Genomic DNA, 25,587 nt, shown 5'->3' with positions numbered 1-25,587 from the left:
AAAAACAAACAAATATGAAAAACAAAGACTCAGTTCTTTTTCTGGAGATAGCATTTTTATCACAAGTACTTTGGAATTGTCTTGGATTATTGTATTGCTGAGAATAGCTAAGTTATTCACAGTTGATCATTGTACGATACTGCTGTTACTCTGTATGCTCTTCTCATAGTTCTGCTCATTTCACTTTGCATTGGTTCATGTAAGTCTTTCCAGGTTTTTCTGAGAGCATCCAGCTCATCATTTCTTATAGCATAATAGTATTCCATCACAATCATATATCACAACTTGTTTAGCCATTTCCAACTGATGAGTATCTTTCTGCTCCACCTCCCCCATTTCCACCATTAAAAGAGCTGCTTTAAATATTTTCATACATACATGTCCATTTCCTTTTTTTATATATCTTTGGCATACAGACCTAGTAGTGGTATTATTTGGTCAAAGGTTATGCATGGTTATATAGCCATTTTGGGCACAGTTCCAAATTGCTCTACAGAATGTATACAATTAACTAATAGTGCAGTAGTGCCTTAGTTTTCCACTCCAACATTTGTCATTTTCATCTTCTGTCATATTAGCCAATTTGTTAGGTGTGGGGAGATAGCTCACGGTTGTTTTAATTTTCATTTCTTTAACCAATGGTGATTTACAGCATTTTTTTTATGATTATAGATAACTTTGATTACTTTGTTTGATAACTGTTCATATCCTATGACCATTTATCAATTGAGGAATAACCCTTTTTTTATGAATGTGACTTTATTTTCTATATCTTTTATAAATGAGGTATTTATAAGAGAAACTTGCTACAAAAACATGTTATGGTTACTGTGTATTTCCTTCTATACTATTTCCCCCATGTTTATCCTACTCTTTCTCTTCTTTAACCCTGTCCATCCTCAAAAGTATTTTGCTTCTCTTTTTGCCTACCCCAAATTGCCCTCCCTTCTATCATGCCCTTCCTTTATCCCTTTCCTCTACTATTTTCCTGTAGGGCATGATAGATTCCTATACCCAACTGAGTGTATATGTTATTTCCTCTTTGAACCAATTCTGAAGAAAGTAAAGTTCACTCACTCCCCCTTACTCTCCCCCTTCCCTCCACTGTAAAAACTTTTACTTGTCTATTTTATGTGAGAAAATTTATTCCATTCTATCACTTCCTTTGTCCTTCTCCCAGTGCATTCCTCTTTCTCATCCCTTAATTTTATTTTTTTTAGGTAATCGTCCCATCATATTCCACTCATACCCATACCCTCTGTTTATCTATACTCCTAACTGCCCTAGTAATGAGAAAGATTTTAAGAGTTACAAGTATCATTTCTCCATCTAGGAAATATAAATAGTTTAACCTAATTTAAACCTTATGATTTCTCTTTCCTGTTTATCTTCTTATCCTTCTCTTGAGTTTTGTATTTGAAAGTCAAATTTTTTATTTAGCTCTGGTCTTTTCATCAGCAATGCTTGAAAGTCTTCTATTTCATTGAATGTCTATTTTCCCCTGAAGGATTATACTCAGTTTTGCTGGGTAGGTGATTTTTGGTTGTAATCCTAGCTCCTTTGCCTTCAGGAATATCATATTCTAAGCCCTCAGATCTTTTAGTGTAGAAACTTCTAAATCTTGTGTTATTCTGACTATGGCTGCACAATATTTGGATTGTTTCTTTCTGGCCAGTTACAATATTTTCTCCTTGACCTGGGAGTTCTGGAATTTGTTTGTAATATTCCTGGAAGTTTCATTTAGACTTCTCTTTCAAGAAGTGACCAGTAAATTCTTTCAGTTTCTATTTTATCCCCTGGCTCTAGAATATAAGGACAGTTTTTCCTTGATAATTTCTTGAAAGGTGATGTCTAAGCTCTTTTTTTTTTTGTCATGGATTTCAGATTGGCCAATACTTGTTAAATTATCTCTCCTGGATTTATTTTCAAGGTCAGTTTTTTTTTTCCCAATGAGATACATCACATTTTCTTTTTTTTTTTAATTCTTTTGATTTGATTTTATTGTTTATGTTGCATGGAGCCATTAGCTTCTACTTGCTCAATTTTAATTTTTTTTAAAAAATATTTTCTTCAATGAGCTTTTGTACCTCATTTTCTATTTGCCCAATTCTGCTTTTTAAGAAGTTCTTCTCTAGCAATTTTTGTACATCTTTGAACACTTTACAATTCTACTTTTCAAGGCATTCTTCTCAACATTAGATTTTTGTACTTTGTTTTTTAGCCCTTTGGCTATTATGTTTTATGTTGTTAATTTCTTCAATAATATTTGTGCCTCCTTTACAAAGCTGCTGACTCTTTTTTCAAGATTTCTTTCATCATTCTCATTTCTTTTTTTCATTTTTTTCTCCACCTCTCTAATTTTGGTTTTTAAAATCCTTTTTGAGCTCTTCACTGTCCTCAGACCAATTAATTTTTTTTGAGGCTTTGGATGTAGTCGTTTTGATTTTGTCTTTTTTTCTGAATGTGTGTTTTGATCCTTCTTTGTCACTATAGTAACTTTCTGAGTCATGGTTTTTGCATTGTTGGCTCATTTTCCAGCCTATTTCTTGACTTTTGACTCTTTCTTAAAGTGGGGCTCTAGGCACAGCTAGGTGGTGCAGTAGATAGAGCTCAGGAGGACCTGAGTTCAAATCCAGCCTCAGACACATAACATTTACTAGCTGTGTGACCCTGGGCAAGTCACTTAACCCCATTGCCTCATCAAAAAAAAACATAAAGTAGGTCTCTGCTTCTGGAGTAGAGGTGCACTTCCCCAAGCTTCAGGGTTTGTGTGAAGCTGTTTTCAAGGCTAGTTTTTGAGAACCTGTAAGCTTTCAGTTCTTTTAAGGTGGTATGATCTCCTGGTCTGTGCTCTGGTCTGTGAGTGATTGCTGCCCTTGAACTGTGACCTGGGTCTTTGCTCCACTATGGTGCAAGCTCTGCTGTGTAGTGCCCCTCCTTGACCTGGGGCTGCAACTCAGGGTTGCAACCCAGATCTAAGTATGCACAACACAACAGAGTTTTTCCTCCAGGCCAACAAAGGGATCCTTGCAATCTCTTTCTTACCAGCTTTGCAAACCACCCCCCCCCCTACCCTCTAGGGGCTGAGAGCTCTGGAAGTAGCTGTTGCCACTGTTGATTCAGTTGTTCCCAAGATTTATTCTTGGTTTTCTGAGACTGGGTCTGCACAGGCTTACCCTGCCCAGTACTATACTATACTCTCATTCTGGTGTGACAGACCTTTCCTGTGAACCTTCTAAGTTGTCTTTGGCTGGAAAAGTGTTTTACCTTGTAATTTTGTAGGTTCTGCCACTCCAGAATTTGTTTTGAGTCACTGTTTTAAAGGTGTTTGGAAGGGAATTTAGAAGAGCTCAGGCAAGTCCCTGCCTTTTCCCTACTGTTTTGACTCTTCCCCAATTAATTTGATTTTAAAAAAGAAGACAACTAAATTACCAGTATAAAAAATAAAAAGAGTGAATTCACTACTAATGAGGATGAAATTAAAGCAATTATATGTAGTTATTTTGCCCAATTATATGCCAATAAATATGTCAATCAAATTGAAATTGATGAATATTTACAAAAATATAAATTGCCCAAGTTAACAGAAGAGAAAATTAAATGTCTAAATAATCTCATATTAGAAAAAGAAATTGAAAAAGCCATCAACAATCTCCCTAATCAAAAATCCCCAAGACCAAGATGGATTCACAAGTGAATTCTACCAGACATCTAAAAACCAATTAATTCCAATCCTATACAAACTATTTAGAATAATATGCAAAGAAGCCCTTCCAAATTCTTTTTATAACACAAATATGGTGCTCACATAAACCAGTAAGAACAAAAATTGAGAAAGAAGACTATAAACCAATTTCCTTAATGAATATTAATACAATTATTTTAAATAAAATTCTAGCAAGGAGATTAAATAATATATCACAACGGTCATAAACTATGACCAGGTGGGATTGACACCATCAATTCATGGCTGGTTCAGTGTTATGAAATCTAACAGCATAGCTGGCCATATCAATTACAAAGACAATAGAAATCATACGGTTATTTCAATAGATGTAGAAGAAGCTTTTGACAAAATACAATAGACATTTCTATTGAAAACACTAGAGAACATAGGAATAAATGGGGCTTTCCTTAAAAAGATAAGTAGGATGTATTTAAACCATAAACGAGGATTATCTGCAATAGGGATAAGCTACATGCTTTCCCAATAAGATCCAGAGTTAAGAAAGGGTGCACACTATCATCACTAGTATTCAATAATGTATAAGAAATGCTAGCTATACAATAAATATGTTTTACAGAAACTGTCTGATGAAAGCTTCAGTTCTCAATTTATATATAATATATGTAACTAATTCAAATTTATAAGAATATAAGTTGTTCCCCAATCGATAAATGGTTAAGTGTTATGAATAGGTAATTTTCAGATGAAGGAAACTGAGGAATTAGAATAGGCAATGAGGAAACAAAATTATTACTCTTTGCAGATAATATGATGGTATACTAAGAAAATCCTAGAGAACCAACTAAAAACTAGTTGAAATAATATACAACTATAGCAAAGTTGCAGGATATAAAATAAATACACAAAAATGATCAGATGAAGGAATCAAACTTGTCTGTAGTCATATGAAAAATGCTATAAATCACTATTGATTAGAAAAATATAAATTAAAATAACTCTCAGGTAACACCTCACACCTATCATATTGTCTAATATGATAGAAAAGGGTAATTATAAATGTTGGAGAGAATATGGGAAATTTGGGACACCAATGCACTGTTGGTGGATTTATGAACCAATCCATGTATTCTGGTGGGCAATTTGGAACCATGCCCAGAGGGCTATAAATCTGTACATGCCCACTGACCCCAGCCATATCACTATGAGGTCTATATCCTAAAGGGGTAAAGAAAGAAAAAAGGACTTATTTGTCCAACAATATTTATAGTAGCTCTTTTTGTTGTGGCAAAGAATTGGAAATTGAGAGGGTGCCTATCCATTGGGGAATGTATACAACTGTGATGAAATACTATTGTTCTATAGGAAATGACATGCAGACATTTCAGAAAAACCTGGAAAGGTTTAACCAAACTGATATAAAGGGAAGTGAGCAGATCCAGGAGAATACTGTACATAGTCATAGCAATATTATATGATGATCAAGTATGAAATAACTTACCTATTCTCAGCAATACAATGAACTAAGACAATTTCAAAGGACTCATGATGAGAAACCTCCAGAGAAAGAACTGGTGGAGTCTGAATGCAGATGGAAACATGCTATTTTACTATTTCATTATTTGTGGGGGTGGGGGGTTGGTGTGTGTTTTCTTCCACAACATGACTAATATGGAAATATGTTTTCATGATTATACATCTATAGCCTATATTAAATTGTTTCTCATATCAAGGAAGAAGGGAAATGAGAGAATGTGGAACTCAAATTTAAAAAAAAAATGCATTAACTTTTTTACCTTAGATATAATTTGGCTTTTGTCTGATTTTGACCAATTTGACACTAATCAAAATACTTTGATGTCAATAATCCCAGAGTAAATGTCACTGAAACTCAGATTTCAAGGAGTGTATATGGACACATATAACTGTTATAACATTTTTACTTACTTTTCCTTTTTCATACCGTAATTGTGTTGCTTCTTGTTTAAATATCACTCTGGCTCTCAGAGTAGATTTTTTAGTATCACATTCTTGTTAGAATTTTTAAAAACTTTAGGTGTTTTCGGTTGACTACTTAACAATTAAATATTTGAGAGGTTAAGATGATTTGCCTTTCTTCCAGTCTTTATTGGGGAAGTGTTTATTTATTAAGTAGTTCGGTAATACAATGAACAATAGACCTGCAATCAGGAAGACTTAAGTTCAAATTCATCCTCAGACACCAGCTTTGTGACCCTGGGAAAATCACTTAATTTCATTCATCTATAAATCGAGGAGAATAATAGTATCTACTGCTCAAGGGTTTCTGTGAGGATCAAGTGAGATAATACTTATAAAACAATTTGGAAACTTTAAGGCACAATATAAATGTTAGCTGTTATTATTATTATTAGCATCATCCATGTGGCTTTTTTAGAAATGAATGAATATCTCTTCACATATAAACCTGCACGCAGGTAGGAAATGGGGGTGGGGGAGAGGGTTGGTAAGTCTTTTAAAAGAATGATGCAAATGATAATGTGGCATAATTCTGATTTGCATACACATAGAAGATGACTACGATTAATACCAGAAAAAGCGTTTATATTTCTTTCAGGCATGATTGCACAAAATAAATTTATATCTAAATACAGAAATTGGTGTTAGGAAAGAGATTCAATCAAATCTGTAAGTGGTTTGTTGTGCTTGTTTTCTGATAGTTTCCTAGTGATTTCTGACAGTTTTAAAGGGGATGGTAGTGATGGTGGTAGCAAGCAAATTTTGTTATCCATTTTCCTAAATTAATAAATGAAAATATTGAATTTTTAAGTAATTTTATTCTACTATGCATTATAAGTATAACGAACTGCCTTGTGTGTCACAAAATATCTTTTTCCTTAGAAAAGAAAACTAAATCTTTATAGATATATCAGAAATGAAAGACAAACCTACAAAGTCTTCAAATTTATTTATATCTATTAAAATCACATGATATACTTGCAATTTGAATATGGTTTATGGGTATAATTAAAAAACTATAATGGAGGCCATTAAATGAGATTTGAAGTCAGAGGCCATGGCATGGACATGGCTTTCCCACATACTTCTCATGTAACCCTAGACAACTCATGGCCTTTCAGCCTAAGTCTTCTCTTATGTAGAATGGGAATCAGAATATTTACACTGTGGCCAATGGCATGGAGTCTGTTTTGTAAATTTTAGTGACTTTATAGTGTTAGTCATGCATTGAAATTGTTATCATTAATTTTATTCAGAGTATGTATAGATATACTGGATGGGAGATGAATATGTATCTTGAAATGCGGTAACAAACAATAGATAAATCTCTCATTTCTAGGCTTTGCCACTTTGTTTTGCTGCTGGTGTTACTTTTTAACCTGTATTTCATCTGAATGTCACTTAAGAATTAATAGCCCCCCCCCCTTCCAAAGCATTAACTACTTTGGTGTTGGTTTGGCATTACTCATAGAGCTAACTCACCTACGACAATAGTTTCCTTGTGCTACAATAAACAAAGATTGTGCTTCTCTCAGTTCTGACTCTAGTTCATTTTTTAATTTCCCTTCCACATAGATGGAGTAGATATCCAGCCATGTGGTATGCTAATGAGTATTCTTTACCTACATTTTTCATATTATACAATTTCAGGATATAGGCTTTGGGACATAGAAGGAACTAGAGTCAAGAATTGCAATAATTCTATCAGAAAAAGAAAACATGCTCTTTTCCACCTGCTTATCCAGGTCTGGGAGTCCATGTCCCCACCTGGGAGTGGGCCTCGCTGAACTCGCCCTGAAGCCCACCCTGGAGTCTAATGTGAAGAATGAACTGGAGTCTCCAATGGCCTCCTGTAACCTAGGTCTCACCTACTAATACTTTCTTCAGGGAAATTGTTGAACCAGAAGCTGAAGCTACCACTCCTTCCATGGAAGAAATGCTTTAGAACTTTCTGCAGTGAAAGAACAGTGCACGTACACACCTCACTCTCTTCAGTGTCACCTACACTGCCAAAAGACTCAGGTAACCAGTGTGGCTGGGGATTTTTCCTGGTGTTTCATTGTATTAATAAAACTCTTTTGCCTTTAAAAAATAAAAATTCACAATATAAACTGACATAAATAATGAAATTACATTGTGTTTAAAGAAATCTTAGACAAAAAACCAAATATCGATAATAAAAGTGTATATTCCAGAATATATCACTTAAATTCTCAAAGGACCTATTAACTGAAGTTCGAAAAGATAAATTGCAACACAACAATAGTAAGAGAAATTGATGCTCTTCTCTCATGGTTGGACAAATCTAACAAAGACAAATGAAAGGAAATATAGAAAAGAACAAATTTTTGGAGAAATTAGAGCTTAAAATGATATCATGAAACTGCTCAATGAAGACTATACAAGTTTCTCAGCACTGCACTATTACAAACAATGACAATGTAGTTAGGAAGAAAGGAAAGGAGTAAGTATGTATATATAGGTCCTACTATATTCCAGACATTGTGCTAAGCCCTTGACACATATTGTCTCAATTTATTCTCACGATAACCCTGCAAGGAATGTGATGTTATTATACTCATTTTACAACTGAGGAAACTGAAGCAAATGAGTTACTTATCTAGAGTCACACATCTAGTAAATTTCTGAGGCCGAATTTGAACTCAGGTCTTCCAGATTTCAGCCCCACCATTCTGTCCACTGAAATATCTATTATCCCTCATTTAAGTATAGAAGTTTCAAACTCACATAAAAGGGCAGAAATATTAAACACATTATTTGTAGACCAAAAAGCAATTAAAACACTAATTAATTCAAGCATCCCAAATACATAACAAAGACCTCAGGAGACATACTGGTGAATCCTAAATAATGAGTAGATCAAAGAAGAAATCATAAAGATAATTAATAATGATATTTAAGATAATGATAATTATGAGACAATGTATCAGCATTTCAGGGAAGCAGCTAATATAGTACTTGGAGGAAACATTATCTACCTAACACTTTACATTAGTAAAAGTAAAAAAAAAAGATTACTGAACTTGATATGCATTAAATGCAGAAATAAACACAAAGCAGCCTGTATCTCAAATTACAGAAATAGAAAACTGCAAATGAAAAATACTGTAGAATTGTTAAGCCAGAGTACAAAGTGATTCTTTGAAATGACTCACATGATTAATAAACATTTATCCAACCTGATTAAAAAGAAAAGGATAGAAATTCAAACTTACCAAATATAAAAAAGTACAAAGTGAAATCCCTACAAAATCAAAAGTAATAAAAGTAATCATTAGAACCTATGATGAAGAGATGTATACAGACAAATCTGACCACACAAAATAAAAAGAGGATAACTCTTAAAAATCTAAATGATGCAAACTATCAAATATATCTTTCAATCTTAGAAAAATAAACAGAATATCTATAAAGGAACTAAAAAGAAAAGTAAAGAAAAACCTCTTGGTCCTAATGGATCTCAAGCTCTTCAAGGAGAGGAACAGTCTTGATTTTTTTCCCCATTCCTGGCACTTTAGCTGAGTACCTGGCATATAGTTGGCATTTAATGGATGATTATTGACTCACTGTTGGGAGATAAAAGAACAATTAAATCCTAATATTTCAAAATTGTTCTTAAATATTGTGAAATATAACCATGAGGAGATCGTTGGTAAAATACAAAGGAGTAAAACTGGCACTCAAGGATGGCAAACCAGGTGGTTTATTACTGAGAGACATGTAGGCATGTGAGTTCCCAACCCTTCAGTTTCATAGGCAAGCATGGACAGTGGTTCAGTCATAAGCTGGCTACCCAGAACTCTAGATCTATGTTTTTATATCTGATTGGGCAGACTCTCAAGGACCAAATGGGAGAGAAAGCTTAAAGATAGTCAATCAGCGAATAACCCTATCATGACCCCTCCAATACTGATTACAAAGACATTAGGAGAGCCTTGTTTACCTTGCATACTTGGATAAAGTTTTGTAAACTAATCTTAATCAAGAGAGCTTTGCATATATTGCCTAAATTAATCTGACTAAACCAGATTTGGGGTATATAAGAACTTCCTAGTATAGAGGTGGGCTAATCAATGGTAAACCATGAAGTCTTTTCTGTCAGCTAGAACCTAGAAATAGGCCAATCCTCAAAAAAAGTGTTCTATTAACTGTCTTATCAAACAAAATATTTCTAATACATAAACCAGGAAAGGATGGAATGAAGGAGAGTTGTACACCAATGTAATTAATATCAATTCAAAATAGTCAATAAAAGCCTTTGAAACAGATCTTCATCTAATAAATTATTTATTATGACCAATTTGTATTGATTCCAGGGATGCAAGGATAGTTCAATGTTAGTAAACAATGTAATGAACATCAGAAATCAAAGAATTACTTCAACAGATGTATAAAAAACCCTTTGGCAAAGTATACTTGCTTATTGTTAAAAGAAAAAAAAGCGTTCAGAAGGCAGAAACTCAGTTATAAAGCTCAAGTAAAAGCAAATAGAACAACAGAAAAGATATTACTAACAGGAGGGATCAGAGTATTATGAACAGCTAGATAATTCTGAACATCTTTGAATAAACATTGCAAAACAAGGAAAAAAGTATCAACACCTGATGGGCAGAAGACCCTATGGATTCCTAAGAAATCAGAATGCTCTGGAATGTCTTAAAAGAAAAAAAAGAATTTTGAAAGAATTTATCACCTACGTAGCAGAAATAGTCTGTAGAATAGACAAAAAAGTGAACCAATGATGGCCAACTTCACTGAAGAAAATAAGTGATAACAATGTATTAGAAATACAAATGCAGAGAAATAAAGGGCAATCTGGAAGAGAATAAAAAAAACCAATAGAATTAAAAGAAAATATAATCTCAAAATGATCAAGGCCATGTAGAGACAACTTAAGGAATATGACCTCACAAGAACATGAATATCACAGTGGAAGCAATAATCAAATAAAAGAAAACTGGTTAGAACTTCTGAACACCGAAAATGAAATGTTGATCAAAAGAATGCACAGGTTGCCTCCATGAAAAAAAAAAACTCTCTTTAAACTCCAAGATATTGTGAAGTTTAAATTTGACAGTTCCTCTAATGAATTATCATTATCAGTATAAAGACTTTCAAATATAAAGGAAAGGAAATTAAAATAACAGAAGAGTATTTTGTATCAACTAGAATCTTAAGAGGGAATGGAAGAATTTTAGGGCAAAGGAGCTGAAAAAGCAACCCAATATGATATTCTCTACACACTTGAGCCTAATTGTCCATGAAAACAAAGTGTATTTTTAAAATATATATATATATATATATATATATATATATATATATATATATACATATATATGTATGTATATACATATATACACATATATACATATATATATACAAATTTTCTTCAATAACATGTAAAAGTTTTTAACATTTGCTTTTTTAAAGTTTTGAGTTCCAAATTTTATCCTTCCTTCTGTCTTTCCCATCCTCCCTCCCTGAGACAGTAAACAAGCAGATATAAAAGCTGTATTTTCAATAAAAGAAAAGCATTTGTAATATTATTGCTACAAACCCCAGACCTGAGCAGATTATTTGCTTTGTAAATATCCCATACAACAGAAATACAAGAAAGTTAGGCAAAAATGTAAAAATCAAGGAAAGGATAAATCATGAAATAAATTACTCTAAGTGTGAAGAGAACTAAAAAAGAAACTAAAGAGAAAAAAATCTGTGGGCTTAAAATTTAAAAGAAAATAGAAACAGACGAAACAAGTTTTGGTTGTTTTTTTTTCTTCTAAAAGTACACAGGAAGACAATAGTGGAAGCAGTATTTTAATGGATGAGCTGATTGTGAAGAAACAGGTTTGAAACACAGTGGACTAAAATCACATGCCTGACCTACAGTTGAAATGAAAAAGAGGATGAATATGGGGATAATGATGATGATGAGAATATAGTGAAAATAAAAGGGTGCATAAAATGGAGAGGGGAAGAAGAGAGAGGAAATTACATGATGCACCTTAATAAAGACAATGGTAAACAATGAAAAAGAAATAACTCCTGTAATTTCTTAAAGGTAAGAGGACCTAGGAGAACAGGGGAGGTGCAAAGCGATCTTTTGAAACAAGCAGAAAGAAAGGAGAAAATCTTAATTCAGTGGCACATGGGAGTCCCACTGAAGAATATTTTCATAGTGTGACAGAGATATCATACAGTGGTAAATGGGAGACTTAGAGTAGGCATAATCTGCAGGAATTTGGTACTTAGAGTAAGTATTGTCTCTAAAATTATGATTTGCATCCAATGTAAAGCATGCTGCTTCAGTACAAAGAGAATCAGAACTCTTGCTGCCAACTGACATCCATAAGAGTGGGAGGGCATGGACCCGGAGAAGAGATTCTATGACAAATGGTGGGAAATAACTATAAAGAGAGCAGAGGGTAATAATGACCAGAACAATCAGGGACAAAAAGAAAATGTATACCATAAGGAAATCGATCTGTACTGTCTATCTCCTCCAGATATTGCTCCTTCTAAGAGTGAGGCACAACAGAAAAAAATAACAGAAGCAAGGAAAAGATACACAGGATGATAACAGAAAATATTGTGAGAGAACTCAAAATATATCTTAGAAGCTTCAATTCTTTGAAGAACATAAAGAATAACAAGGAATAAAAAAAGTATAAAAGCAATGTATGAATAAAAATGAGATCTATGATAGATAAGGAAGAGGATTAATAAAAAAGGAGGCTAAATAAATTCTTTTTAGAAAAAAAGACTCAGGAAATGGATAGGAGTGGAAGTCAGATTTTACTTAATTGCCTAAGATTAAATTAATTTGATAACTAGATATAAGAAAGAAAGAAAATGAAATTATGAAGTTTAGCAAAATCATAAATCTCGGAGAAGAGATGACAAATGGTGGAGGAGGATTTGAGGGTGGATTTTGTCAGTTTTGTTTTGTAAGGGAAAAATGAGTCACTGATTCTGATTTTAACCACTAAAGGTGCTGAAGCACCCAGTGGGTGTTGACAAACCCAGAAGGATCAGGAAAAGGAAAAGTATAGAAAGCAGCCAGGATTGAGTGAGAAAAAATAAAACAAGCAGAAACAGTCAGCTGAAAGGGTGGCTTCATCTGCTGTTGGAATTACTGGTTGTCTGGAGAATTGGATTCTATCTAATTGCCCTTTAGAATCACCTTCAATTTGAGAAGTGAAATCTCCCAGAAGTATCTGCTTGGTCACTACTATGTCCCTCTCAACTAATAGAGAAATTTACAGGGAAAGAAAGCCTCAGTATGTGCTTTGGGTTTAGAAAAAGTTGATTGGGCAGTGCAACACATTTTTTTTTTTGAGTGAAGAAATGGCTATACTTATTTGTATTACCCAGACATCTAATTTGAGGAACTTAGTAATTCTCTAACTTAGGAGACTACTTGTAACTATGACAATGTAACACTACCCCAGCACCTTTTAAAAGGGTGATTGTGAGTTAAAGTTAGTTACTTTTTCATAATTTCAAGATTAGAAGAGTAACCATTTTGCCCAGTTGGAGAGCAGTGACAACCAGAAAGGAAGTAATTGTCAGAGAAACAGTTTTGTCTGGTGGAAATGGTGAATGAAGGGACCAAGAACGTTAAAGCATAGAGCTCAGAGCTATGACTTTCCCCAAGTGCAAAGGTCATAGTTACCCATGATATTTCTTGCTAGGTTTTTGTAAGATTATGCTCACTCCCCATAGTAGATACGATACATTGTAAGAATTTATGGGAGAGACAGTCAGACTGTGCTACAGTGATTATTTCTGCATTTGGCTTATATTAGGCAATTGTTTTGTATTGATTGTTATTGCTGTTGCTTTACAATTAAATAAATGTTTTATGTTCGAGTTAATGATGTCATTATGATTGAATTTATATAAATTCTAAGAATACTAGTATATGCTCAGTTACTGTTAGAGAAAACCTGTTGCTTCCAGAGCAGTGTTAAGGATAGGAACCTGATAGCTTGAATTGTAGTCTTGTAGCAGTAGTCTTTTTTCTGGGAACCTAGAGTCAGGGAAGTTTAGAGTGATTAATATAGCTCTGCTATAGAGAGTGAGTGGGCATGCCCCATGCAAGGGGCTAGATTTTGGAGGTAAAGAAAGAGGATACACAACACAGGTGTTACATATATACCTGGAATGGAGCAATGAAAACAGATTTGCCCTCAGATCTTGGAAGACTATGCTCTATTCCTGCCTCTTACACATATTTTCAGCATAACTCTGGGCAATTTGTTTACCCTCTCTGTGCTCCTGGCATCTGACTAAGAAAGTGCTGAATTGCACTAGGACAGGGAGTGGCCTTATTTTGGTGAGAATTCTTTATGTCAATGTCCCAACATTCTATATCTATCTATATATATGTATTCTCTATGTGCGGGGCTCACAGGAGGCCATGATCAAATATGGAAACATAAAATACTCAAATATTCCACTAGACTCATTAATTTCTCTGAGATGGTAAAGGGATTTTGTGGGACTGTTGGAAAAAAAATGTTCTCCATTCACCTTATCCTTATACTGTTTGAGCAAATCACTGCAATAATACATTCTCTAGCATATCATATGATAGATTTAGTCCTTCAGCTACTGGGTTATCCTACGAAGGATCTCTTTCTCTTTTTCCAAGAGGTGTGAATATGTTCAAGAACTGTAGTACCTGACCTGAACTCAGAAAAGGAAACAAAAAGATAACATATGACATCTAGGAATTGGAGGTGCAGGAGTCCCCACTCAGGCTCATTTGGGTAAGCACAGTCTATTTGCTATATACTTCCCTCAAAGTCTCATTTTTTTTTTGATCCTGGGGACGGAGCATACAGTGGTGAAACCTCTTTGTTTCTCTGTAGCCTATAAGTCAAATGGAGAGAGAGAAAGAGAGTAAAGGGAAAAGAAGTATGAGTCATTTCACAGTCCAACGCTATAGATGACAGAGAAAATGGCTCCTTTGACGAGTCCATCCTGCTGAGTTTCAATCAACCAGGAGACTGTCTCATATCATTTTTGAAGCCAAATCAGTAAAAAGATCAATATGTAAGCACTCTATAATGTCATCAAATTGATTAAGGGGAACTCATCAAATTGATCAAGGGGAGGGGAGTCCTGAAAAAGGAGACAGAGACAGACAGAGGCAGAATGATACGGACATAGAGAGATGGAGAAAAGATGGAGACCGAAAGATAGAAACAGACAGGCAGAGATAGATATATTGAGAGGCACAGAAACAGAGATGAGACAGAAATAGAAAGACACAGAGAGACCCAGACAGAGACAGAAATGGAGGAAGTGGCACTTTTAGCGGCTTTTACATAGAGGAGGTATTTGAACATTTTGAAGAGGTTTCTGAAAATTTGGAAGATTATCTCTGCTGCTGAATTTTCCTGCAAATAAGATATTCTTTTATGTTCACATCCAGACATTTCATTTTGCTTTTTACAAGAAAGATTGCCAGTTCCTCCATTTGCCACCTCTGATGTATTCTTACTTAAATGCAAAACCCTGGGCATTGTTCAGTGAAGGTCCAAGCTTCAAATGGGCGTTTGCCTTGGGGATCACCTCAGAGTTGAAGAAAAAGATATGTGAAGTTCTCATCATCCTCCCTGCAAACACTTTCCAACTTTTCTTATGTACTGGCACTTAACCAAGGATCACTTCTCTCTGACCTACTTACTTTGTGAGATTTATTGAGCCCTCACCCCTAAGGTAGGTTGGCTGATATGTAGCTATTATACTGTAAGTGATTATAGAATCAAGGAGCCATCTATTTTGTCAACTGGAAACCTTTTGGTCATTGCTAAATTTTAAGCTACCAGATGTTTGTTCATAACATGATTTACAGAAGTCCTAGGTCCCCCTCTCTGCTTGTTAAAGGTCAAGTTTGTCCCACATGTTCTCTTTCCTCATACATATCACCATTTTGTCCTTCCCACTGAAAGCAAATCTAATAAAACCAACAATTAAAAGCACTGAGTTATACATATGAATGATAGGGACATATTCTTGAAAATGGTATCTAAATTTAGAGTTGGGCTGTTTTTAATGTAATAATTAAAATAGTCTTTTATTTGTTGAATTAGTTGATTCTTCACTATCCAAGTCAATGGAAGGAACCAAAAATATATGCAATTCAAAATAGCTTATTACACAGCAGGGTTTATTAATTTGATTAGGGAATGTTTTGATATTTTGTATTTATCATATTGACTATGGCTGATGCTAATTCATCTTAATTAACTTTTTATTCAAGTGACAGCATATTTTACTTGTATAGGTACTAGTTCTGGAGTAAAGTAATTCTGGTTTCACTCCTTGCTTTGGCATAGGCTTTCTGTATTACCTCATACAAGTGACTTAAATTCTCTGGTCTTAGTTTCCTCATCTGTAGAATGTCTGCATGACTTCTTACTTCTCTTCCAGCTTTAAATTTATGATCCCATGATTCTTAATACCTACCACACACAGTGCATTGAGCATTGAGCTACATTCAAAGAGAACTTCTATTAAAAAAATAACTACAGAATATATAAAATAATGGAAATCTATCTACTGATACACACATATATATAAGAAATGTATTAAGACAAGTGCAAAACATATTTTGAAATAATAATTTTTCTCAGTTGGTAAATTGAAATAAAAGAAAAAACTAAAATCCTTGCAACAGATATGCATGGAAAATCAAACATGTTCCTCAATTGACCCAGTCCAAAACTATATTTTTTTCTGCACACTGAATTCATTGCCCTTCTGTCAGGAAGTAGGTAGCACCTGTCATTATCCATTCTCTGGAATCATGAGTAGTTATTTCATTCATCAGAGTTCTAAAAGTCTTTCGAAGGTTTTTTTTGTTATTATTATTATACACATGGTTTTCTTTGTTCTGATCACTTAATTCCACATTAGTTCGTACAAGTCTTTCAGGTTATTCTAAAATCATTTATTTCTTCCAACATAATAATATTTTATTACATTCGTGAATGATGATTGGTTCAACCTTTCAGTGATGGGCACTCTGTGTACTGATACAAACAGAGCAATTAAAATATTAAAGGAAGAAAATAAAATAAAAATGAGGAGGAAAGGGAGGAGAAACAAAAGAGAAAAAGAAGAAGAGAACACAGAGAAATAAGAGATAGAAAGAGAGAGACCATTTTCATCTTTAACCCTTTTTTTTCGGGGGGATGGGCAGGGATATTAACCCAGTGCTAGTATTGATGGATGAAAAGTTATACATAGTTTTATGACTGGAGACATACATCCAAATTGCTTTTTGGAATGGCTGGACTAGGGCAGCTAGGTGACGCAGTGGATGGAGCACTGGTCCTGAAGTCGGAAGCACCTGAGTTCAAATGTGGCGTCAGACACATAACACTCACTTAGCTGTGTGACTCTGGGCAAGTCATTTTACCCCACCTGCCTCACCAAAAAAAAAGAAAAAGAAAAAGAAAAAAATATCAATAAAAATTCATTTAAAAAAAAGAATGGCTGGACCAATTAATACCTCCGCCAACCATGCATTAATATGCTTATTTAATTATAAATGACACTTTTATTTAGTGGAACTGGGAGCATCTTCAAAAGGTCACGGTTGACTTTTGTTCCACTTATTTTCCTCTTCTCTCTTGCCTTGATTCCCACAATGATGATCTCTAGTGATAGGTAATTCTATAGTGGTAGAAGACTTATGCCATTTCTCCTCTATGGACACAGTTATACCAAAAAGCCTTGGTTCTTTGCCTCTGCATTTATGTTCTGTTTTAGGTGAAGGGACTGGAGACTTACAAGTGATGACCTTACAGGACAGCAGGCTCATGGGATCCCATTATCTGGGTTTTGCACCCAGTTCTGAACTTCAGAACTTCAGTTCTGAAGAACAAGGAGTGAACCTCTGGAGTAAGGGCAACAAACTTGCAGCCCTCTTCTAGAACCATTTAAAATATAACTGGGTAATGTTTAAAAATGTAAATCAAAATATACCAAAGAATATTGATAATTTCTGGTTTTCCAAGTCAAAATGTAGCCTGCAGGGATCCTTTTCTACTGAATTTGACTCCACTGCTCTGGAATGACTTTAGGAAACCAGCCCTGTTGAGACATATGGCAGTAATTCTGTGTTTTGAGGTAAATTTTGGGTATCATATAGGAACTGAGCTAAATCAGAGCTCACTATCTCAAGTCTGTTTTAGAATAAGTGTAGAATGTGCTATTGGAGAAGAAATGTTCATACTAGGCAGAAAGTAAATCAAAAGAGAGGTCAAGGATGACTGCTATAAAAATTTGATGAAGAACAGATTACTTTCTATGAGAAGGATGTGAGAAGACAATTACAATGCACCTGTACTGGAACTTGAAGAAAGAGAACTTTTGTAGGCAAGAGGTAATTTCAGGCATGGGGGAAGGATTGAATACTACAAAAGGAGGTAGAGGAGAGAACAACATATAGGATTGAATCATATAATTCAGAGCTAGAAGTGTCCTCAAAGATCAGTTAGTCTAACACCCTTATTTTACAAATGAGGAAATTAAAGATAAGTTATGGTAAATGCGTTGCCCAAACTCTTAAGTGGAAGTACTGGGATTTGAAACTACATCTTCTAACTTTGGGACTGAAGAGGAGGCAAAATAAAATAGCTGTTCTAAAGTATTTTAAGGATAATCATGTAGAAATTGGATTTATTTTGCCTAGATATGGAAGACAGAATTAGTAGATGTGGGTGGTAGTTGTAGAGAAAGACAGATGTTGGGGGAAGAACCTTCCTTATAAGTGGAACAAAAGTGAAATGGGCTGTCTAAGGAGGTAACTTGTTCCTCACTCCCAAGAGTTCTTCAAGCTCACCACTCTTAGAAGTTTCTGTAAAGAGGACTTATTTTCTAAGAACAAGTTAGACTAGATTGTTTATGATACCATTATAGTGCTCATATTATTTGATTCTGTGATGCTAAATCCAATGCTTTTCAATTTTACCATGTGAAGTCTAATAGTTATTTTGTTTTGTTTTGAATTGTTTTTTTGGAATATTGAATTCATGAATGGGAGTAGAGGGAAATATCCCAGAAAGGAAGACTTGAGTCAAATTTTGAAGGACTTTAAATGGCAATTTTGAAATTTTAATTGCATAAGTTGAAATTTATTTTTTATCTTATAGCCAACTTTATTTTATCATGTAGTCACTAAAGCTTTTGAAATTGAGTGTGATATGGCCAGTAATATAAATAGAGATATTAAAAAAGAACATTCCAAAACAAAATAATGAAACAATATTGTCAAGACTTTACTGAGACAAAGGTAAACATGTGGTTATTTTTCTGAGCTGGTTCCTGGTTCCATCACGGGATTGTTTTACCCCTTAGGTGACTCAATAAAACTATTCTGCATTTGGAATTTCCTACCTTCATTGAGTCCAAAGAAGTAACTGAAGTTTTGTTTCAAAACTACTTCTGCTGAATTGCACACTTTAAAAGTATGAAGGCAAAAAAATTAAAGCAAGGGAGGGAGCAGAGCCAAGATGGTAGAGTAAAAGCAGTGACTTGCTTGGGCTTTCCCCTAAACCCCTCCAAATACCTGTAAAAAAATGGCTCTAAACAAATTCTAGAGCAACAAAACCCACAAAAAGACAGAGTGAAACAAACTTCCTGGCCATGACACCTGGATGGTTAATTGGAAAATTCTGTTGCTCCAGGTTGGGAGAGGAACACAGTTCAGCCTGGGCTCACAGGGAAAGACCAGGCATCAGTGAAGCAGCTGTGGCAGTTTCCAGACTTCTCAACCCATAAACCCCAAAGGCAACTTAGAAGGTCAGTAGGAAAGGTCTGTGACCACAGTGAGAGAGAAACTCAGTCCCAGTCCCAGTCCCAACACAGCCCCAGTGTGGCAGCTACTTCCAGAGTTCTCTGCCTACAGACAGAGTGGTGATCGAGTGGCTGATCAGAGGGGTATTGTAGAAATCTCTTCGCTGGTGCTGAGGCAGGGCTCCATTGCTTTGGCATCCTTAGATCTGGGTCACAGTTCTGGGTAGCAGTCCTGGGGCAAGGAGGACTGCTGACATGGTGCAATTTGTGGTGGAGGTGAAGACAAAATCCTCCTCACAGTTTGAAGGCAGAAAAGAGTGCTTGTGGTAACTCATAGACCAGAGATCAGGCCAGGAAAATAGTAAACACCTCGCCCTTGATCAAACCACTTTGAAAGAACTGAAAATTTACAGGTCCCTAGAAGTATCTCTGAAAACAGCTGCACAAAACCCCTTTAGCCTGACAGAGTACACTCTCCACACTGGAAGCAGACCCCTACTTTAAAAAAGAGTTTAAAATTCAAGTAATTGGCTAGGAACATGAACAAACAACAGGAAAAAAAAAAGTCAGACCATAGAATCTTACTTTGGTGACAAAGAAGATCAAAACATAAAAAGAGAAGACAACAAAGTCAAAGATACTACATCCAAAGCCTCCAAGAAAAAATGTGAATTGGTCCCAGGCTATGGAAGACCTCAGAAATGATTTTAAGAAGCAAGTAAGACAAGTAAAGGAAAAACTGAGAAGGGAAATGTGAGTCATGCAAGAAAATCATGAAAAACAAGTCAACAGCTTGCTAAAGGAGACCCCCAAAAATACTGAAGAAAATAACACCTTAAAAATAGCCTAACTCAAATGGCAAAAGAGGTCCAAAAAGTCAATGAGAAGAATGCCTCAAAAAGCAGAATTGGCCAAATGAAAAAAGAAGTCCTAAAGTTCACTGAAGAAAATACTTCCTTAAAAATTAGAGTGGAGCAAGTAGAAGGTAGTGATTTCATGAGAAATCAAGAAATTGTAGGGGCACTTAGGTGGCACAGTGAATAGAGCTCTGGCCTTGGAGTCAGAAAGACCTGAGTTCAAATCCAGTCTCAGACACTTAAGGCTTACTAGCTGTGTGACCCTGGGCAAGTCACTTAACTTGCCTCACCAAAAAGCAAAAAAAAAAAAAGTTGTAAAATGAAACAAAAAGAATGGAAAAAATAGAAGACAATGTGAAACATCTCATTGGCAAAAGAACTGACCTGGGAAATAGATCCAGGAGAGATAATATAAAAATTATTGGCTTACTTGAAAGCCAATATCAAAAAAAAAAGAGAGAGAGAGCCTAGACATCATCTTTCAAGAAATTATAAAAAAAAATTTAAAAAATTATCAAGGAAAACTGTCCTGTTATTCTAGAACCAGAAGGTAAAACAGAAATTGAAAGAATCCACCAATCACTTCCTGAAAGAGATCCCTAAAGGAAAATCCCCAGTAATATTGCAGCCAAATTCCAGAGTTCCCAGGTCAAGGAGAAAATATTGCAAGCATCCAGAAAGTAACAATTCAAGTATTGTGGAAACACAATTAGAATAATGCAAGATTTAGCAGCTTCTACATTAAGGAACCAGAGGGCTTAGAATATGATATTCCAGAGGGCAAAGGAGATAGGACTAAGGCCAAGAATCACCTACCCAGCAAAACTGAGTATAATCCTTCAGGGGGAAAATGGATTTTCAGTGAAATAGAAGACTTTCAAGCATTCTTGATAAAAAGACTAGAGCTGAATAGAAATTTTGACTTTCAAATACAAGACTCAAGAGAAGTATGAAAAAGTAAACAGGAAAGAGAAATCATAAGGGACTTATTAAGATTGAACTGTTTACATTCCCACATGGAAGGGTGCTGTTTGTAACTCATGAGACCTTTGTCAGTATTAGGAAGTTGGAGGGAAAAAATTGAATACATATATTTATGTAGATAGATAGATAGATGATAGATAGATGGCACTGGGTGATTTGAAGATGAAGGGGTAATATTAAAAAAAATAAAATTAAAGGGTGAGAGAGGATTATACTGGGAGAAGGAGAAAGGGAGAGGTAAAATGGGGTAAATCATCTCCCATAAAACAGACAAGAAAAAGCTTGGGGAGGGAAGGAGGGAATGTTAGAGGGAATGAGTGAATCTTATTCTCATAAGATTTGGCTTAAGAAGGGAATAACATACACCCTCAATGGGGTATGGAAATTTATCTTATCCTACAGCAGAATAGGGGAGAAGGGAATAAGGGGGGAGATGATAGAAATGATAGAATGGAGGGTAGACTAGGGGCAGGGTTAATCAGAAGCAAACACTTCTGTGGAGGGACAGGGTCAAAAGAGAATATAAAATACATGAAGGTGAGATAGTTAGAAAGGAAATATAGTAAGTTTTTTACAACATGACTACTATGGAAGTGTTTTCCATGACTACACATGTATAACCTGTATCAAGTTGCTTGCCATCTCAAAGAGCATGGGTAGGGACGGAGGAAGGGAGAGAATTTGGAACCCAAAGCTTTAAAAAACAAATGTTTAAAAAAATTGTTTTCACATGCAACTGAAAAATAAGATATACAGACAATGGGGTATAGAAATCTATCCTGCCCTACAGGAAAATAAAAGGGGAAGGGGTTGGAGGGGGTTGATAGAAGGGAGGGCAGATTAAGGGAAGCTGTTTTCAGAATGCATGTCATCTTTGGGTAGAGGTAGGGATGAGATGGGGAGAAAATTTGGAACTCAAAATCTTGTGGAAATGAATGTTGAAAAGCAAAAACAAACAAACAAACAAATAAATTACTTATTAAAAAAAGTATAAAGGTAAATGAGATAGGAAATTGTGTCCACTCAGGATTTTCTTTGCTAATTTGATTCAATATGTAAGATCCTTTAAAGAGGGGCTGTTTTATATAATCCATGAAACTCTGCCAAACCAATAATGGATTATATAGAGGTTTAATGCATGTTTGCTTATTAAGCAAAGCAATAAATGTTACTAAATATTCCAAAGCTTTATCCCAGTAAACTCACATAAAACTGAGAGTTGAATAATATTCCAAGGAGAAGTGATTCATTCTTTTTTAACCATTTTTATTTGATTCCTATATTGTACTTGTGTGTGTGTGTGTGTGTGTGTGTGTGTGTGTGTGTGCGTGCATATACATACATGCATATTGTTGTTGAGTTCTTTCCATTGTGTCCAACTCTCTGTTACCCCTCTTGGCAAAGATAATGGAATAGTTTGCCATTGCCTACTTCAGCTCATTTTGTGAATGAGGAACTGAGGCAAAAAGGTCGTGACTTGCCCAGGGTCACACAGCTAATAGGCTGGCACTCTATTCACTGCACCATCTACCTAGACACACACTCACACACACATGCTGTGCATGTATATAGATAGATATACACATGCCCATTTACATATTGAATTTATTGAATATGAATATGAATATATATATTCAATGAATTAAATGCTTCTGTGTGCTTTTTTTTCTAAAAAGTTCTAATTGGTAATATGTACACATTGTTTTGACTTTTTATACCTGTGTTAGGTAATTTCTTTACTTGTGATAAGGGAAAAACAAAACAAAACAAAACAAAAAAAACCCCAAGAGAATAGGAGCCAAAAAGCTCTAAGCTGTACACTTAACTCTGCCTTTTATTATGTATATGACCTTGTGTAAGACATTTAATCTTGCTCATTTGTAAATAGACTTAATAACAACTCTATATATTATTAAAAGGATCAAATGAGTCAAAGTAGATGAGTACAATTTAAAATAGGTTAAGTGCTATGGGATTAAGTGCTGTTGTAATCATTATCTACATTATGTTCTTTTTGTAAGTTTTTTCTAAATAATTGCTTCTGTGATAAAATGCATCAGTGTAGGTACCCATTAGGAACAATTTCGTCAACAACCAACAAGACAAAAAAAATACTTTTGATTTAAATGAACAAACCTAAGCCATACTACATAACCTTAATTTTCATCTATGCAAAGAGGTAATTGCCTCAACTCTATAATTCTGTTTCCATAGTCATACGGTCATGTTATAAAATTAATTTCATGTACATCAGACCATAGTTTTCATGATCTATATACAAGGCAGAACACACAGATGTGTATGTCTATTTACACCCCCAACTCCACACTAATTTTTAAATTGTCTTAGTTTTTAAGCAACTGCAATTTCAATGACTGTCATTCTATGTGTAGTGATCTGTTTTTCTTAACAGTAGCTATCACTTCTTCTAAGCAATCTGATGTTATTGTTGATTAATTTTGCATTAGTATAATCTGTTTAATTTAGAAGATCCTTCACAAAATAGTCTAAAATTTTAGCAGTAATCTCATTAAGCAGTAGATGTAGAAAATATCCTTATTACGAAAATGGAACATTCTACAGGTCAAGAATTTCTGTATCTAACAAAAAAGTGACACATTGTAAAAAGTACAGTATCACATGGAAGAAACTGACATTTAATAAAAGAAAACTAACTTCTAAGTAGCTTTTGGAAAATTGTGAAATGTTTTCAGTGAGTTATGGATAGAACATGATAATGGTTAAAATTTTGCATTAGGTGTCTTGAATGTTGGACAAGTCACTTATACTTTCCCAGACTTGGTTTCCTCATCTATAAAATGCAAATGCAAATAATAATAATAATAATAATAATAATAATAATAATATATGGTCTTTAAGGTCTCTATCTGCTCTATATCCATGATTGCATAGTTCAGAAAGATCTGAGTTTAAATCTTCTTATTCCTTTCCCTTTTTTGTAACCTTAGGCTCCAGTTGATTTTTGCACCAGATATGTAATAGTACCAGGCCATACATAACTCTAGCAGAATAACTGCTATACCTAGGTATTTAAGATTTTTTTTAAAATGGTGATTATCACAATCCTTACTAGGTATCTATACTTTGTATCTTATTACTGGATCAGTTCTTACATTTTGTATCCCCTGAAGTTCCAAGCTTCAATTTCTAATATTTTTCTTACATGGTAACAACTGTGTATTTTCTCTAGTTTGATGAATATATGTACATAAGTATGTATGAAAAATGTATGTATATATGCTACTTTTTTCTCATCATTTCAATTTGAAATTACTTTGATGAGATGTGAAAGACAAAAGAGAAATATACTTTTTTTTTAATGGAGCAGTTTGCAAATTTATGTGTCATTATTACTCAGGGGCCAAGCTAATTTTCTTTGTGTTATTTCAATTTTAGTATATATGTTGCTAAACTAAACACTGTGATACACTTTAAAAATTGTTTTTATTTCATTAGGTATTTCCCAATCACATGCAAAAATTGATTAATTAATTAATCAATCAATTAATCAATTAATTAATTAATTTATTGGATAGGCAATGGGGTTAAGTGACGTGCCTAGAGTCACACAGCTAGTAGATGTTATGTGCCTGAGGCCAGATTTGAACTCAGGTCCTCCTGAATCCAGGGCCAGTGCTCTATCCACTGCACCACCTAGCTGCCCCATGTAAAAAATTTCTTATTTTTAAAAATGTTGAGTTCCACCCAAAAACCCCAACTTCTGGGATAAGAACTCACTCTTCGACAAAAACTCCTGGGAAAACTGGAAAAGAATATGGCAGAAACTAGGTATATAGATCAAAATCTCACACCATATACCAAAATAAAGTCAAAATGTGTCCATGATTTAGATATAAAGGCTGATACTGTAAGCAAACTGGGAGAGCAAGAAATAGTTTGCCTATCAGATTTATGGAGAACAGAAGAATTCATGACCAAACAGGAGATAGAGAACATTACAAAAAGCCAAATGGATAACTTTGATTACATTAAATTGAAAAGTTTTTGCACAAAGAAAGCCAATGCCGCCAAGAATAGAAAGAAGGTAGAAAATTGGGAAAGAATTTTTACAACCAGTCTGTCTGATAAAGGCTTCATTTTGAAAATATATAGAGAATTAAGTCAAATTTATACAAATACAAGTCATTCCCCAATTGATAAGTGGTCAAATGACATGAACATTTCTCAGATGAAGAAATTAAAGCC

The 25,587-nt window shown here is 34.6% G+C and overlaps 1 non-coding gene across 1 annotated transcript; it reads right to left on the bottom strand.

Annotated features, from left to right (window-relative positions):
* Window positions 1-24,694: 24,694 nt before the first annotated feature.
* On the bottom strand, window positions 24,695-24,801 carry LOC144458049 (U6 spliceosomal RNA). Its single transcript, XR_013487604.1, has one exon. It is a non-coding gene; the product is annotated as a U6 spliceosomal RNA (small nuclear RNA).
* Between the last annotated feature and the right edge of the window lie 786 nt (window positions 24,802-25,587).

This window comes from Phascolarctos cinereus, unplaced genomic scaffold, assembly GCF_003287225.1.
Source record: "Phascolarctos cinereus isolate Bilbo 61053 unplaced genomic scaffold, phaCin_HiC Scaffold_5;HRSCAF=322, whole genome shotgun sequence".
Taxonomy (NCBI): domain Eukaryota; kingdom Metazoa; phylum Chordata; class Mammalia; order Diprotodontia; family Phascolarctidae; genus Phascolarctos; species Phascolarctos cinereus.
The sequence above is the reverse complement of the archived record's forward strand: the minus strand, read 5'-3'. Positions and strand labels throughout refer to the sequence as shown.